Source organism: Hibiscus syriacus, unplaced genomic scaffold (assembly GCF_006381635.1).
Source record: "Hibiscus syriacus cultivar Baekdansim isolate YM2019G1 unplaced genomic scaffold, ASM638163v2 tig00110600_pilon, whole genome shotgun sequence".
In the NCBI taxonomy this organism is placed as follows: Eukaryota; Viridiplantae; Streptophyta; class Magnoliopsida; order Malvales; family Malvaceae; genus Hibiscus; species Hibiscus syriacus.
In genome coordinates, this window is record NW_024062797.1 from 375,906 (window position 1) to 394,014 (window position 18,109).

At 35.3% G+C, this 18,109-nt stretch overlaps 2 pseudogenes; one reads left to right on the forward strand and one right to left on the reverse strand.

The window, feature by feature from the left end:
* Positions 1-1,109: 1,109 nt before the first annotated feature.
* On the reverse strand, positions 1,110-2,664 carry LOC120134866 (annotated as a pseudogene).
* A 1,243-nt stretch (positions 2,665-3,907) lies between these two features.
* LOC120134904 lies at positions 3,908-9,541 on the forward strand (annotated as a pseudogene).
* Positions 9,542-18,109: the final 8,568 nt, after the last annotated feature.

Genomic DNA, 18,109 nt, shown 5'->3' on the forward strand with positions numbered 1-18,109 from the left:
TTCCTTCAAAGTATAAACACTCAAAATATTATCATTATCATTATTATTATTATTATTATTATTATTATTATTATTATTATTATTATTATATTCTTTTAGTATCATTTTAATAAAAATACTTGAATTGCCCATCCAACTCAGTTGGTAAAAGCACAAGGCTCTTAACCTTGTAGTCGTGGGATCGAGTCCCATGGTGGGCAATTCATAATTCTGACTGCCATAGGTCTTCTACAGAAGCTGCTCTCAACCTGGCGTTGGGGGCAGCCTACTATCCTACCTCCCCCTTACCCTATTACATATGGGAATATGATCAACTAATTTATAATTTTTAAAATTAGTTATTAAAGTATATTTATTGATAATTCTAATACTATAATATTATATATTTTTATTGTTATAGTTATAGAATAATTATTGTAATGTTATTTATGTCGATATTATTATTAAAATATTATATCTATAATTTTATCAATAAAAATAATATATTATTAATTATATTAATTACTTATTAAAATAATATTACTAATAATAAAATAATAATAGTAAAATAAAATTATTATACTATATTTTAAGGGGTGTATTTAAAATATTTAATAATTTTATTATTCTATATATAATGTTGTATTTTTATTTTAATAATATATGATAAATTATTAATCAAATTAATATCATTTATTAATTTCATAAAAAATTAAATATTTTAAAAATAATAATATTATTTTTTTCAATAAATAATATTATTTATTGTATTTGATGTTTATAATAAATAATTTCTAACAAATTTGCCAACAAGTAAAAAATGAATTACACATCATCTAGACACCATAAAAATGAGTTCCAAGAAATATTTTTTTAGAAAATATAATTTATCTTATGAAATTCATTAGAGTGGCCTATGAACCAATGACCCACTTTTCAACTTTTGGGTCTTAGTTGAATATTAAAAGTATAAAGCAACAAAGAATTAAAAACATAAAGAATGTAACTAAAACATCCCATAATCTCTCAATTCCAACTTCATACATGCCATGTGATAACACTAAAACCAGACAAAGAACAGGTTCCAAGCAATCAAGAACAAAAACAACATCAAAAACTAGGCTGTAATTTTGTCCGAAGTTGTTCAATCATTAATGCTGTCATCTGTGTTTGATGCACCTGAAACCTGAAACTTGAGGGACTCCAGTTCCATCTCCAATTCAAAGTTCTTTTGCCTTTCAGCCTCCAGTTCCAGCCTCAGTTTCTCAATCAATTGCATCATTTGATCTTCCTTGTTGATCACTTCACCCCCAAACATGTTGATCAAATCAGTCACCTTCTGCCTTGGTCATCCAAGCTCTTCTTCAATGTCATTAGTCCCCCCACCATCGTCTCCGCGTTGACCGTGTTCTCGGGTGGTTGTTGTTGTTCTTCGCTCGGCGGTGTACTAACCAAGCTCGATTGCCCCTCCGGTGAGTTCAAGTTGAAGCTGCTCGATTCGGATAGTACCCTCTCCGAAATAATGGTTTCGCCGCCGAAACGAACCTGTTTCACAACGGAGTCGTCAACCGACGACTGGCTGGGGAACACCGGGTCGAGCTCGAACACGTCTTCGTTGAAATTCCACCCGCTAATCCTCCTTTGTTTAACAAGCTCGGACCCTGTTTCTACTCCAATGTCATCATCAATGGTACACTTGGTGTGAATCTTGCTGACCCTAAACCTTTCTTCAACGCTAGGCAATCCATGCAACACATGCTTGACTAGAAACTCGTTCCCTTTGCAACTCTTGAAGAAAGGGTGTCTCAGAAGCTTGTCCGTCAAGGGTCGCCTCGACGGATCTTGATCGAGACACGACGCGACCATGTCCTTGAACGCTTTCGAGATCTTCTTGTGCTTGTCGCGGCTGTTTTCGTAATCCGAGAACCGGAAACGCTTGGTGATCTTCATGATCAAGGATTTCGAAGGAGGTAAATGGGACAACGGTGGCCTCCCATGGGCTAATTCGAGCGCGGTTATACCGAAGGACCATATATCGGCCTTGTAACTATACCCTGTATGAGAGTGAATCACCTCCGGGGCCATCCAATACGGAGTACCGGTCATGTCGCTGAGCATCATCGACGACGACGTCGACGAACCGGATCCGTAACCCGAACACGACTCGTAGATCGAAGCCGAAACCCCGAAATCCGCCAGCTTAACGCACCCGTTCGAGTCCATCAAGATGTTGCCAGCTTTGATATCTCTATGCAAATGGCCCCGATTGTGAAGATACGATAATGCATTGAGGGTTTCCTTGAGGACAACCACGATGCATTGCTCGGATAAGCCGTCGGGAAAACAAGACGAGATAATCGACTGTAGTGAACCGCCGGACATAAAGGGCATCACCACCCAGAGACGGCGGCCGACGGTGAAGGAACAATGAGCGTTGAGGATGTTGGGGTGAGAAAGCAACGACATGGTCTTGGTTTCAAGTCGGATTTTGTCGAAATCGACCTTGAACTGATCTAGATCGATGGCTTTGATGGCGACGACGGTCGAGTTCAATGGAATGCATTCGGCTTTGTAAACCACGGCGCTGACACCGACGCCGATTTCGTCGATGATCTTGTAAGAATCCGAGTCCAACGGGAATTGGACCTTGGTTTCTTGTTCACACGTCATGATTATTTTTACTTCTTTCTTCTTGTTTTGGTTGTTAGTTTGAGACTGGATTTTTTTTCTTTCTTGGAGGGTTCTTGAAGAAAAAAGAGAGAGGAAAAAAGGGTTTTAAGCGGTTTTCTTGTGAGAATTGAAAAGGAAATCCATTGTTGTAATGAATTTAGAGGACGGATGCATGTGAAATTTACAACTACTTTCATCTGTTTTGTGATAAAAGAGAGTGAAATCCAGGTTTCAACTTCAAGCATTCAATAAAAAGGAACCCAAAAATTAGATGATTTTATTGAGAGATTTGGTGGTTAAAGAGGATAATATTTTCTTTAAGTCTTGGATTCGAATAGTTATGTACGTAAGATGTACGTATGTCGTAAATAATTAGAAAAATATTATAAACATATATTATTTTGTTATCATATTAAACTATTAGAACCATTAGAAAGGGCTGTTTTGGAACCATTACCTCCGAAAGATGAGAAAGAGCTGTTTTGGAACCATTACCTCCGAAGATGAGAAGGTCCTCTGAACCGAACAAAGGTAAGGTTCTAAATGTTGATGGTAGATTACGATGAGTAAGAACATCCAGTTTAAGCTGGTGGAGTAGTTTGCAATGTTCCGTTTTCGAAATTTCTTAACTATTGAAAACATATTTGGTGGAATTTAACTTCTCTTCCAAATACATGAATCGGGTCCTTGATGTCTATAAACACAGACACTTTCTATTCTCTGAAAGCTACTGCTGTCTTCACATATGCATTTCTGAGAAAGATAATTCAAGCCCTGGCCTTGTCATATTGTTATTGTTTTTTACAGGAAAAAGGAACAAAACCTTTACCCTCGACGTGAATATGTATTTGTTTTTTGATTTTAAGAAAATTGAGTTTTGTCTTCTTCCTTGCTCAGCAAACCTTCTCGTTTAGTGTAGGATGGGAATTCTGGAGAGGATTTCAACAAGGATTCAATTGAACGTGAGGAAAGGCATCTCATAGAACTGGGTCACAGGACGGTAGAAATTTTTGTTCTTGCTCATATATTCATGTTCGATACATTTTAACAAGTAATAGATTGCTGATATTTTCTATTTCTTGTGGAAATCTGTTATGTATCCGACTAAAATGCATTTGCTCTCCCTTCACAACTTAGTTTAGCTTGCAGCTCCTGTTACAAAATTAGTTTACTTCTGAAGGGACTTGGGATTGTGCCATTTTGTTGCACTAGGCATGCCTATATCCACTTTTCCGGAGTCGTGAATGCTCAAGCCACAATGGGTTCTCCTGTGTGGAAGGTCAATGTCTTAGTAAACTTAAGTTTTCTCTAACGCATGGGGTATTATCTTATTTTCTGGTGGATTTTTGTGGACATATTCAGGTGGTGATGCTGTTAATCATGGCCTTGGATTCCTTTAGATATTCCTTTTTGGTCAGCATATTGGAGAGATAGAATCTTAATTTCAGTAGTATCCCAAACTTCTATGCTGCAATCTTCGTAGGATTTTAATGATACTTGCTTATCGATACCCATATTTATGTATTAATTCTTCGCTTACATGCAGCAACAAAATAGAAGTTGACTACCAGGAAGCTGTTGCTTTGCAGAGGCAAGAAGAAGTCATTCGTGAAGAAGCTGCATGGCTAGCTGAAAGCGAGCACAAGACCAAACGAGGAGCATCTGAAAAGGAGAAAAAGGCGAAGAAAAAGCATGCATAAATCCTCTATTTTTTTCTTTGGGCATGGTGGGCTCTTTGCAAATATTAGAATGTATACTCGGTTTGGACCACCTTAGATCAAGAAAATAAAATGAAATAAGCTTAACATTTTCCCAAATTTATTTTCTGGTGAATGTCATAAAGATCCCCTTATTTAATTTTGGAAGCAATTTGGAGATTATTTTAGTTCCATTTCGGAAGAACTAAGTGTAGATAGCATACTTTTTCTTCTGATGCAACACATTTCTCCTGCTTATGTAGGCTAAGCAAAAACGGAACAATCATAAGGGCAAAGATAAAGGGAGGGAGAAGGCTATTGTGACAGCAAAGGAGAAGCAACCAGAAAACTACCCAGATGATGATAAGGAAGCCTCTATAATGGCTGAGGTGCAGCCAGTGCCTGAAAAGTCCGATGTACCAGGTGATGTTTCTGACTTGATTGATGGTGCTACTGAAGTTCTTCAGCCCGATTCAGAAGACAGAGATGCTAGTCCCGTTGACTGGGATAATGATACATCGGAAGTTCATCCTCCCACAGAAGCCAGTAGTAGTGGCATAACCAGACTATCATGTGTACAGAATGGAGTAGCTGATAACAGGAACGTATTTATAATGGATGATAGTTCATCAACATGTTCAACAGATTCAGTACCATCAGTGATAATGAATGGGCACTATAAATGGAACTCATTTTCAAACAAACAAAATAAAAAATCACCAAGCAGGTAAAGTGTTTCTTAGATTTCTTTCCATGTGTCTGGATGCGAAGAAGGGGTAGTTATCTAATCTGGCTTTTCAAATTTGTAGAGGAAAGAACCACCAAAGCAAAGTATCAAGTGATGGCAGTAGTTGGATGCGGAAACCAATAGTCAGACTTCTTTTCCTACACCTGATGCAAGGTACCATAATGATGATTCTGAAAATAGTAAGGCTGGTGAATCTGAGTCCGAGGCTGCTGCTTCCTCCTTGTTGAATCAGACAAAGTGGACTGAGGAGGACTCTGTTAAAAAGGTGATATATTGATATATTTGTATTTGATACGTATTGTTCTTGAAGGTGTTGACAAATTCAGCAATTTGATTGGGTCAGTTTATAGGTCACGTGTTAGTGAGAGAAGCTCTAACCTTGGTGTTTTCAAATTTCGAATTACAATAGCCCAGGCGTCTTTTGAAAAATTTTCTCTCTCCTCCGACATCCACCCATTGTCCGCTGCCACCGACAGCCGTCCGCTGCCGCCGCCGCCATACTCCGACCACCGTTTGAAGCTTTTTTCTCCTGGGAAGTTCACCGACTCAAGGTGATTCCAAATCTGGCTTTAGATTTGCGATTGAGACATTCAATTGACGCAGATCTGCTCGAAGTTCACCGTCGATTTACGCCTCTTCCCGCCGCTAGTGGTCGTCACCGCCTCACCACCGGACTCAGCTTCTTCTCGCGACCATAACTCCCTTTCCTAGTGTCGAAAATCAGTTCTATTTCCAGTGTACTGGTTCGGTGAAATCTTACCCTATCCAAGCTGTCTGTTTTTCCAGTTAATCCTCTTCCCAACTTCTCAGTTCTATCCATCTGGTTCGGTGAAATCTTACATTATCCTCCAAGCTGTCTGTTTTTCCAGTAAATCATCTTTCCCAGATCTCTCCATGGAACCTCTACGCTCGTCTAAGCACAGGCGTACTAGTGGTTTAGCTGCAACAACTGCGGCAGGTGCAGCGTCTGTGAACTCCATTAGTACTTTCTCTGGACCTGACAATGCAATCAATTTTTCATTTTCCGGCAAGGAAAAACGTGAGAGGGAGAGTGAAAAGGAAAGGACAAAGCTCCGAAGACGGAACAGGCGAGCCTTCACTAGACGTATGTTGGCCGGATTGCGGCAGTTTGGTAATTTCCATCTTTCAGAGCGTTCTAATATGAACGATGTACTGGTCGCCTTGGCCCGTGAGGCAGGTTGGACAGTTGAGGCCGACGGCACTACCTTCAGGCAATCGCCTTCGCCCCAAAAGCATCAAAATTCAAGAGTATTTTCAGCGAGGTTGGGTGATAGTCCTTTATCAACCGGGCGTTTGAAAAATTGCTCTGCTAAAGCTACTTCAGACTATCACCCTTCTGTTGGTAGGATTGATGACAATGGACTGTCTTCTTCTCAAGGAGGGAAACAAAAGCTCGGAACTAATTCTGTAGTGCAGACAACACCAACTTTACCTATCGCTGATATTGTTCAGGATGGAACCAAGGAGAGCTTCATGAAAGGGTACTCTTATGAAAAGTTTTCCGAAGTAACGAGAAGGAGAAAAAATGAGTTTCAAAATTGGTCGAAGGATGGTCATCCAAGAATCGGAAATGGGATCAGAAATGGTTGTTTCACGATTTTTATCGAAAACCTTCCAGAGATGATCCATTGGAAGAGACTTGGGTTTATTTTTGGCACACATGGTCATGTTATTGATGCCTTCATTCCTAAAAAAAGAAACTCGAAAGGGGTCCGTTTTGGGTTTATTCGGTATGCAACTATTGAAGAAGCAAGGAGAGCGATCTCAAAAATGAATGGCTCTCGTATCGATGGCAGCAAAGTTGGCGTTTCTTATGCTAAATTCAAACCTCGACATTCCTATTGGAGGAAGTCCTCGTTAGGTGTTCTTCGCAAGTCCGGGATAGAAGATGATTCGAGGAGGAATCATTATAAAGTTGAAGGTGTTATAGATGAAGAAAAACTTCAGGTGTTGAGCAATTGTCTAGTGGGGAGGTGCAAGGACTTTGTCAAAATTGGTCATCTCGCTAGACAAATGCAAGCGAAGGGCCTCACTGGCTTTACCTTAATGAGAGCTGCTGGTAATGCGATTTTAATGATTTTCGAAGACAATGCTTCATTGAGAAGTGTGAAGAACAATAAATCAAATATTCTCGCAGAGTGGTTCTCCATAGTCGAAGCTTGGTCAGAGAGTTTGGTAATGGAGTGTCGTCGAGTATGGTTAGTTTGCGAGGGTGTTCCTTTTCACGCATGGAATTGGGATACTTTCAAGAACATTGTTGATAAGTGGGGTTTATTACTAGCTATCGACGAAAGTTGTCAGTCTCCATCATCTTTTGATCGGGCAAAAATTCAAGTCCTCATAAAGGCTGATGCGAGAATTGATGCGATGGTGGAATTGAAGGTTGGTGACAACTTCTTCAAGGTCATGGTGCATGAGATAGAGCCTTCATTCAAACCAAACTCTTGGGCTCCTGAAGAATACGAGTCTCATTAGATCTTGTCTCTTCAATTGTGGTTTTGTTTTTATCTATATGGTTGTAGGTATTGCTTTTAATTTGTATTATGTTCTGTTGCGTTGTTTTAATCCTACTGCTAGTGGCGTAATTAGAAGGTGATTAGATTGTGGCTTTGGATGAGGTTATATAGGGTTAAGGTGTTTGTTGTAATAGTGTACATCACCATGAGAGGATATTTCGTGGTGTCTTTTATATCGGGTATTATTATCAATAAAATTTGAGGTACTCTTTTCTTCCTTCCAATGTTCGTTAACATACTTTTAGTATGTGAACGAATACGAAGGGAGTTTTTAATGAGACCTCCAACTTCTATAAAAAAAAAATATATTTGTATTTGATCTCTTAGTTCTTAATGTTCTCTTGGGGTTACTGTTACTGTTATATATGATTGTCATTTATCTTTTAAATGTAATAGGAAGAAGTTGATTTAGAAAGATCAATAGAGAAGATAGCTACTATACCATCCTCTCGGAGAAGCCTTCAGAGGAATCTGCCACCTGCTGCTCAGTTTAGGTCAGAGTACAGGAGTGCCAGCAGTCTGGATTCTATTCCAGTTAGCAAGGCAATGTCGAACAGCTTGCAACAGCGTGATCAACCTTCATCATCAAATACATCATCCCAAATGGCTGCACCTCCAAAATCAGAGATTCAAAAGGCTGCAGCTCCAAAAACCTATGACCCCACAAGTGTCTGTGGTGTCAAGACCGTCAAGTGCTCCTCAAATTCCTGGTCCTAGGCCAACAGGTCTTCTTGTTTCTATGGATCAAACAACCCCTTTTGATTGCTCGCAGTGAGTGCAGCTGGTCGTTTAGGTCCTGACCCATCACCTGCTACTAGTTATGTGCCTCAATCTTACAGAAATGTCATAATGGGTAATCATGTTGCTTCTAGTTCAGCTGGTTTCACTCATCCCAACTCTCCTAGCTCAGGAGTCAACCCACTACCGGCACACTTGCAACCACCTGCCTTGGTATCTACATCGGTTTATTTAACCCAAAGTTCTGACCAGATGGAGCCGAATCCTGCCCAGTCAGGCTTTCTGTTTGGCATGGCAACTAAGGATACTTTGCCAAATGCACCCCAACGGTTGGAGAGTTTTCGAAGGGATGACAGTAGAAGTAATCCTTCATCGCTTAGTGAGATCTAAAATCCTGACTTGTACAATTCCGAGCAGAATGGAACCCGAGAACGCTTTGCTGAGCTTCCGGCATCTACATCCGGACATCATACCCAAGGTGTATTCGGAGATGAGTTTCCACATCTTGATATCATCAACGACTTGCTTGAAGAGGAGCACAATGTTGGGATAGCAGTTAGAGCAGGATCAGGGTTCCATTCTCTTGGTAATCGCTCACATTCATTAAACCAGCAGTTTTCTTTTCCATCCAATTTCGGCATTTCAGGTGAGATGGGACTGTCGAGTGGTGACCGAGCACAGAGTTTCCACGATGATGGGTTACAACAAGGTTACAGCAGTTCCTCGGGCAACCATTTTGATATACCGAGGGAATCTATTCCGCATGCTAGCCTCCTACTGTACGCCAATGGACAAATTGGTGGTTTGGTCCCAACCCAGTGGCCAACAGCCTTTTCCGATCTATCTTCACTCGGGATGAGGAATGCATACGGTGATAGTTACCCATACTACAGCCAAGAGCATTCCAATCTGGCATGCGATGTCAATGGCTATACGGTATTCCGACCTTCCAATGGATGCTAAAGAAAGGGTAACTGAGGCTGAAACTGCGTACCTATTCGATTTTTACTTTTCGAATCTGATAATGTATTCGAGGAAAAATTGTTGGGTCTTAGATCTGGAGTGAGTTTGTAATTTTTTTCTCAAGGAAATACATTTAAGTAGAAGTGTGTTATTTGCTTCTTTGCATCAGTGTTTACAGTTTTATTATAGCTTTGTTCTGTTTCTCTTCAGCTTCAGTTTCTCCTTAAGATTCCTGCCTAGCATTTATGTCAAAACTCGAGACTGTTTATTGGGTTAAATTATGCCATTGGTCCTTATACAATGAATGAATTATGAACAACTTCTGGACATCTTTAGTTTTGGTTTTAGACAGTTTATAGGTTTTTAAAATAATTGAAATATATTCCAAATTTGTGTACTCTTTAATTTCAGGGATTAAATGTTAAATGTACAAAACTTATAGGGATCTGAAGTATATTCCAACCATTTAAATACGAATATGCTCTGAAAAATATAATTAAAATATGAAGCAAAAATACTTTTTTCTATTAAGGAGCAAGGCAAGGCGGTGAATAAAGCCCGTAATAAACACCAAGCCCACGCCATAGATCTATCCTCTTCGCTTCTTCGAATCAGAAGAATTGGTTCGTGGAAGGATTTTTGTGTTCGGATCCAGTCCGTTTGGTTGAACTGAGTAATCACGGTCGATTTTCTCTCGGCTCTGTTTTGGATTATTATTATTCTCTCTGCTTTTAAACAGATTTTGTGTTGAATCCACCGTGTTACTCTGCCCAACCAGATGTATTGGATCATCAGTCTCCGTTTCTTCCTCTCGAAATCTCCGGATAGGCAAACCGGAGGTAATCGGTAATCTCTCGATCGGCAAAACAGTATGCGACAATTCGAAACGAAAAGCGAGGTGACTCTTTTTCCTTTCCTTTTTTTTTTCTCCTTTTGAAAGATTCTTTCTAGATCTTTATTGTTGCACAAGGTGAAACGCTTGGGACTGCGGCGCCCTCCTTCTATTAAAATTTATAAAATGATTTTTAATTATAATATATTATTTTATTAAATCTTAGATTATTAAAATTTATAAATTGTATATTTGAGTATTTATATACTTTAAATACATCATTTTTCATTTAGAAAAATTGACGAGGCTAAGATATGATAATTATTGTAGATTTTAATATTAAGTTTTATCATATCTCGATTAATAATTTAATATTCATTTCAGGCTCATCAATTATTTTAACGAAAAATGATGAATTTAAAATATACAAATAGTTAGATGATCATTTTGTAACTTTAATAGTTGAGAAACTTAACAAAGTAATGCTCAATATAATAGGTTCCAGGCTTCACTTGACCCAATTTGCTAGGAATGAGCATGGATAAGAGAATTGTTCCTAGGGGTTTGTTTGTTAAAGACCTTGTTTCAAAGGGCTTGCTTGAAAAAGCATTGTTGTTGAGGATGTTTGATTTTCCGGATGAGTTGTTCTTTAAGAGATTTGTGTATTGTTATCAAGAAGAAAATGCTTCCAAGCTGCTAAAACTCTATAATGTAAAAATGAACCTTGCTACGGGGGAAAAGCTTAAGACAGACAAATTTAAGAAGATATGTTGAAATATTTTCTTTTTTAGTATTTTTTTTTCTGTCATAACTTTGATGTGCTATTCGACTCTCCATAGAAGATCTCACTTAAGATGTCTGTTTGTCATCAAACATTGCTGTTGAAGCTTTAGAAAGAATAATTGAATCTTCCATTTTGAAAATCCTGATATTTCAAGAGCAACAATGAAATGTGTGTTCACTTGAACACTTTAATTTCCTTGTATTTTAAGTGATATAGATATGCTATCTTGCTATAATGTTAGTTCACGGTCATATTTATGATCTACCATAACCATTTTCTACATTTTTGTTGGTTTGGTTTCTATGGCAATTCAGAAAGAGCTTGACATTCAAGGCAAGCCCAACGTTAAGCTTCTATCATGAAGGACCACTACCAACTGTTGAGCTGAAAATGGTATACTGCAGATTCTTTTGAATGTCATTTAGCATGGTTAAAAATATATCAGAAATAGATGCCTGGTTCATTGTTGATAAGCTATAGCATCTTCTCTTCGTGTGCGTAACATTTCATATGCGGTTTGTTCGGATGCTGTTTTGTTTCGGGTGAGTCGTCCAATTTTAAAGGAGAAAAGGGTTTGCTCTCATGGTTTCTTGTGACTGCTCTAAATAATATATATCATGTTTCCTTTGAGTTGCCAAGACTTATAGCTTTTTTCGGTTTTTTATCATGTGTGAAATCTCTGTAACTTGTAGCCTTTCCATGTATAAAGACACACATAAAAGGAAACAAAAAACTCATTTGTTGTAATCTTTCACAAAACCAAGAGACTCCTAGTTCACTTTTATGAACAATTCAATAAATCTGAGCATTTGTTTCCTACTTTGTTTTGAGCTGATGGGGAAAGGTAGCACATATGTTTATTTTTATTGGAGTATCGTGTCATTCATGTTCGACCCTTATTCAGATATTGGTATAGGGATATGTACCGGGACGAGTGGCGGGTTAACATAGGTCAGGTGCATCTAGTTTACCCCTCTTGGAGGAGTCATTTCTTTCTATGTTTTCTATAACCATTGTCAAAACCTTTTGAACTTTGAGAAGATTTGTGCATTCAAATTGTCTGGTTTATTGGTAATGTGTGAATTTAGAGTAACGTCTTTTGCCTCCATTAAGAGGTGAAAAATTGAAGATAAAGGTGAGTAGAGGGACCATTAAGGGAATGCTTTTATTAAGGTGGAAGTTGTGATTTTGCATGAAATGTAGACACTTGTGTTTTGCTTAGTTATGCAAGCATCATCATGAAAAGGTCTTAAAGAAAAAAGAGAATAGGATGCCAATAGAGTGTAAAGCACATAGTGCAATATCCAATTACACGTGTAAAACTCTTTCAGTTTTACACTTTTTTTTAGTACCAATGGATGAGAGAAATTAAGGTTGAGATTAACGGTATGAAATGAAAAGATATTTAAAAAAACAATGAGTTAATGTCAACCTTTGATTTCCCTCAAATCTCATGGTCCTAAAAAAATATAAAACTAAAAGTGTTTTACACGGTGTAATATATAGGGTGACATGACAACTTTATGAGCTGAAAATGACTCATTAGCGTTAGCAAATTTTCTAGTGAAAAGGGATTGTGGATTCAAATTTTTGGTGAACTTTGGGCAATTGGATTTTCTAAACCACTAATCTAACTTCCTTTTGGTGTTTCAGAACTTGCTTTCTCCATGTAGTTGCTTTGTATACCATCTCACTCCCTTCACAACCACCATTGCTTTTAATTCAAATATAAATGCTGGATACCCTTGGCATTGAAAATGGTCCTGTTTTCTATTAATCATCGAGTTATTTTCCGTCGAAAATCAAATCATTTCCCGTAAGTCATTTTCCGAACACAAATGTCAGAGAAAGTGTCTTTAACTTGCATCACAAGGAAAACAAATTTGATAAGCTTTAAATAATTGCATTACTGGTAAAAGAAGGCAATGGATGCGTGTTAGTAGAATAATATTTCTTATAATATAATACTAATAAGTTAGTTTCCGATTCAAAGTAGATGACTTTTGTAAAATTAGGGAATGATAAAACCGTGTAATTTACCTTTAAATAATATAATTTAATTAAAATTTCCCCTTTTTCGGTTCCAACTTTATTTGTTTTTCCACAGCTAAACAGGCCAACCTCTATTTCTTGATCACTAGAGTTTTAAAATATTCAGTTTAGTTGTTAAACTTTCGATTCGCTCTCATTTTGATCGTTAGAATGTTAAATCATAAACGAAAGGGTGACATGATAATCACCTGTGTTGATATTAATAATTTTTATTAAAATAGAATTCATGTGTCATCCATGTCGTCGTTTCTTTTTTTTTCTTATGTTATCTTCTTCGTTCGAAGATGAAAGTTTAACAGTTTCATTCATGTGTCACGTCGGCACTGTAATTACTATTCTCTGGCATCTTCTTCAACCACTAAAGATATCGACGAACTCGTCGCATTGTCTTCTATCACTCTATCAATTTAGATTTGACCTAAATCATTTTAAGACTCGTAAAACTCGATCTTAAACTCGAAATTCGTAAAACAACAAACCATTCTGATCTTTAATCTTTGTCATCTAATCAACATAGAATTAAGATATACAACTCGTTTTTTCCTTATTTGCCTCCCCATTATTGAGATTCGAAAGAAAATGTTTCATATACGATATAAGTTTTTTTTATACCTTTATTAGTTTGTTTTGTTTTATTTTTTTATATTTTTAATTAGATGCTAAAAGAAACAATTGCTTTGACCCCAATATTCACCAATATTTTCCTTTTTTTTATTATTTTCAAAATCAGTAATAAATAATGGCTTTAGTTTCTTCCACCAAACTTTATATCATTTTCAGTTTTTTTTTTCTATTTTCAGTGGCGTGTTTGGCAGAATTTTGATAAATATGTCCATATCCATGTGACCTCCCTAAAACAAATCGGTTAAAATAAACAGCCGGTCCTTGTACTTTAATAAAGTTTTGAGATTTAACCCCATATTCAAAAGGTTAAGCATCAGATATATAATTTTTATTTCAAATCTCAATCCAATCATTAGCGTTGTTAATGTTTTCTGTCAAAATCGCCATTGAAAACTTCTCAGATCCCTATTAACTTCAAACTTTGAAGTCAAACAATTTAGTCATCTCTCGTTATCTAATCTCGATTATGTTCAAATGTTCGAACATTAAATACGACATTATTAAGAGAAATAATTAATCATGAAAATCATAAATATAAGCCCTACAAAATTCAAACTTTAAAGTTTAAAAAAAATACTTGAAATCAGTGTAAAAGAGCAAAGATTATATGTCATCTAAGCCACATCATGAGTTCCTCATCATCACGTATATAAAGGCCCCTCTGAGCACCAAAAAAAGATAAACCCTAAATCATTGCATGGCTAAATCGAAATACCAATCAGCCTCTTTTTCCTTTGCTTGCGTCTCTCTTTCCGTTTCTCCCCTTGGAAGTCTTCAACAGTTAAGGAGAATGTCGTCTGGTTCGAGATCATTCATTTCGAAGAGGTCTCACGGCTTCGTCTCTCGAATGATCTCGGACCAGGCTTCATTCCCCCTAACACGAGATATTTCTCGAATGAATGCATGGACTAACCGGACTATTCGAGGGCGGCCGAAACCCTGATTTTCTTTTTGTTACATCGATGAAAATCTCAGGTCAGTAGTTGCTTTTCTGGTTAACATTCTCGAGCTTTATTAAGCACCGAATGTCAGGTTATTACTTCTGTTCCATTTTTGTCATAATGCTGTTATTTGCTTATTGGAAGTAAATTTTGAGGGTTCTTGAATTTCTCTTGAAGCTTTGCTATTGATCATTTGATGTTCTTAAGAAGAATGCCTGCAGATTTTCACACACACGCACGTGTATATATATATATATATATATATATATATGTCTAATTAGGTAGTGTAAAATTAAAAAAATTTACACCGTGTTAGGATCGTTAGATGAGGAAAAATCAAAAGCTGAGATTAACGGTAAGAAATGAGAAGATATTTACCGAAAAAATAAGTTAATTTCAACCTTTGATTTTTCTCAATCCAACGGTCCTAAAAAAATATATAATTTTTAGTTTTACACTAGGTGTAAGTGTATCTAACCATATATATATATATATATATTAACCGTTAGGATTATGCTTAGATGATCTTCGTATTCATTAAACTTTCAAAAGTTACAAAATAATCATTAAATTATCAAACTACTACAAAATGACCATTAGGATGTTACATATAGTCATTAAATTTATCGAATTGTTATAAAATGATAATTAGATTTATCAAATTGTTATAAAATGATCATTATACTCCTATTTATTTTTTTTCCTCCATCGCTATTAAATTCATCGGAAAAATAATAATTCGAATCGAGTTTAAGCATATCGTGTGAAAACATGCCTAAAAGAAGAAATTAAAGGGGAAAAAAGTTATGTTTGATCTTTTAGCAGTTGGTTTCTTTTTTGTGTTCTAAATTAGCTTTGCTTGTGGAGAGTTGCAAAGAATATAAGGTTAGGAGAACCTTTAACTTTACTAGTTGCATGAGAGGGAGATATTCCCCTATCAAAGTAAAGCTTTCAATTTACTCCTTTTTCACCTTATCACTAACTCATTAATCGTGTAGAATTTAATAAATTGAATTATTTTGAATCCTTTGATTAATTTTAGTTTATAAATTTTAATATATCTTTAGAAATATTACAAAACATGTATCACACTCAGTGGTGAAGTCACAGCTTGGTGAGGGTGGGTACGTACCCACCCTGAAATCCAAATTTTTCTCGATTAGTTACTTATTTTACTGATGATGTATGTCCTGAAATTTTTCTTGCCTACCCTGAAATCTAAATTTTCTTCGATTAATTACTTATTTTATGGACAGTGCCCACCCTGAAATTTTATTTATACCTATCTCATCTAAAAATTTATGTTGATAACATATATGTGCCCACTGAAAAATATTTATGGATCCGCCACTGACCACACTACGATCTTATCATGTAGAATTTATAAAATTTTAAAGGAATATATATATATAAGAAGCTTTAGCTTTAAACCGAAATTATTTATTGGTTTATAGATTTATATAAACTAGACAATATCTAGCTTTAGGCTTTTCATATATTTTGGCAAAAGACTGAGTTCAAAATTATTATACGTACAATCTTTAATAAAAAATTAATCAAAAATAATAATTGTAATGATAATTAAGAGTGGTCAAAAGACATGAGAGACATCTTGAGTATGCATTCCAAGAAAAGTGATTCCTATGCTCCATAAAGTCATATATTACCTTTATTTTATTTTTCAAAATTGAAGACAGGGTTTTTAAATACATATTGAAATTATCAGGTTTCGATAGTAAAAAAATTATTAGTTTCTTAAAGAATTTAAATACGAATAATTATATATATAGTGTGCGTGCATTGTCGATAACTAAGATATTTTTTGACAGATGTTAAGTAGTACATGTACTATTAAAAAAAGACACACTACCAACTAGGGTTGGAAACGAGTTGAGTCGAGCTTGAGTATTACTGAGTTCGACTCGACTTGAAATGTTCAAAGCTGAGCTCGACTTGAAAGCTCACGAGCTCCAAATTGTCAGACTCGACTCAAATTTGGATTAATAATTGAAACTCAACTCGAATTAAAAAAACTCCTTAAACTCAAAATATTCTCAGACTTAACTAGATTAAAGCTTGAACTTAAACTTAAACACATAAAAATATTATATTGCATTAAAAACAATATATAAATATAAATATTATTAATAATTTATTTTAAAACATTAAAATTTTAATATATTATATTTTCGAGTTGCTCACGAGTTTTCCAAGTCGAATAGTAAGTAGCTCGTTTTGACTAGTTAAAAATTCAAATCGAGTCTATTTGATTTGAGTATTGTCCAAACTTTGACCAAGTCAAACTCCAATAACTACTCTAGGTATTCAACATTAGATTTTAGGGTAAATTATGCATTTACTACCTAAACTATCAGTTTTTGTTTGTTTCAATACTTAAATTTTTAATTTTTTCCGAAATCAACCCACACGTTCAATTTTTATTTCATTTTAGTATCTCACCGTTAAAAACTTAACACGTTAACTATTAGTTTTGACCCGTTTTATTTCAAATTTGACGATTTTCAATTCAATCCGACCTACAAAGTTGAATTTTATTTCAAAAATTCATATTTAGATTAGATCAAATTTAAGGTGCATGTGTTTATCCTAAAATTCAAGTTCAATTTCGGATCGAATTCAGATCGATCAAAAACCTAATTCAATCTATGATCATCCCTAAATATAAGTAAAACATTCTAAATTAAAATTTACTCTCTCTTTTCTAAAACAATTATTCAATTAAAATGAATTATCTATCATTTGTTTATATATGCTAAATACATTAATCTAGCACGCTAATAAAATAAAATTTCTAAAATTAAAATAGATAAATAATTCAAATATATAATTTCAATATACATAAATGAAACAGATTGAAATAATAAATATCTTTATTCAAATTCCAAATATTATGAATAAAAATAAAAATAATAATATCCAAATTCCAAATCCAAAATCCAAAATCCCAATGGATAAAGAAAGCTTTCTTATATGGTCCTAGTGGGTACAACTTAAGTGGTGTTGAGATGGTCCATAGACTATGCTGGTGGCTCATACAGCACCATAAATCATACACAAATCTCTCTTTATATATATATATATATATGAGTTAGTATCCATTTACACAATGTAAAATTCTTTAGTTTTACACAGATTTAGGACCGTTGAATGAAAGAAAATAAATTACAAATATTGATTTATTGTTTTTTTTCCAGTGAATATCTTTTCATTTCCTACTGTTAATCTCAATCATCTAGTTTCACTCATCTAACGGTACTAAATCTGTAAAAAATTAAAAGAGTTTTACATTGTGTAACAAGATCCTATCCATATACGTATATGAATCAAGAAGGTTGTAGAGACCATTATAAGAGTGCAAATAAACCGAGTTTCAATAAATAATATTGAATTTATGTTTATTTATTTATTTTTAAAAGTGTTCATGTTTATTTTTTATTTGTTTAAATTTTTAATATCGTTTTTTATTTGTTGTTAGGGGTGAGCAAAACTTAACTCTACTTGAAAAAATTGATTTTTTGAATCA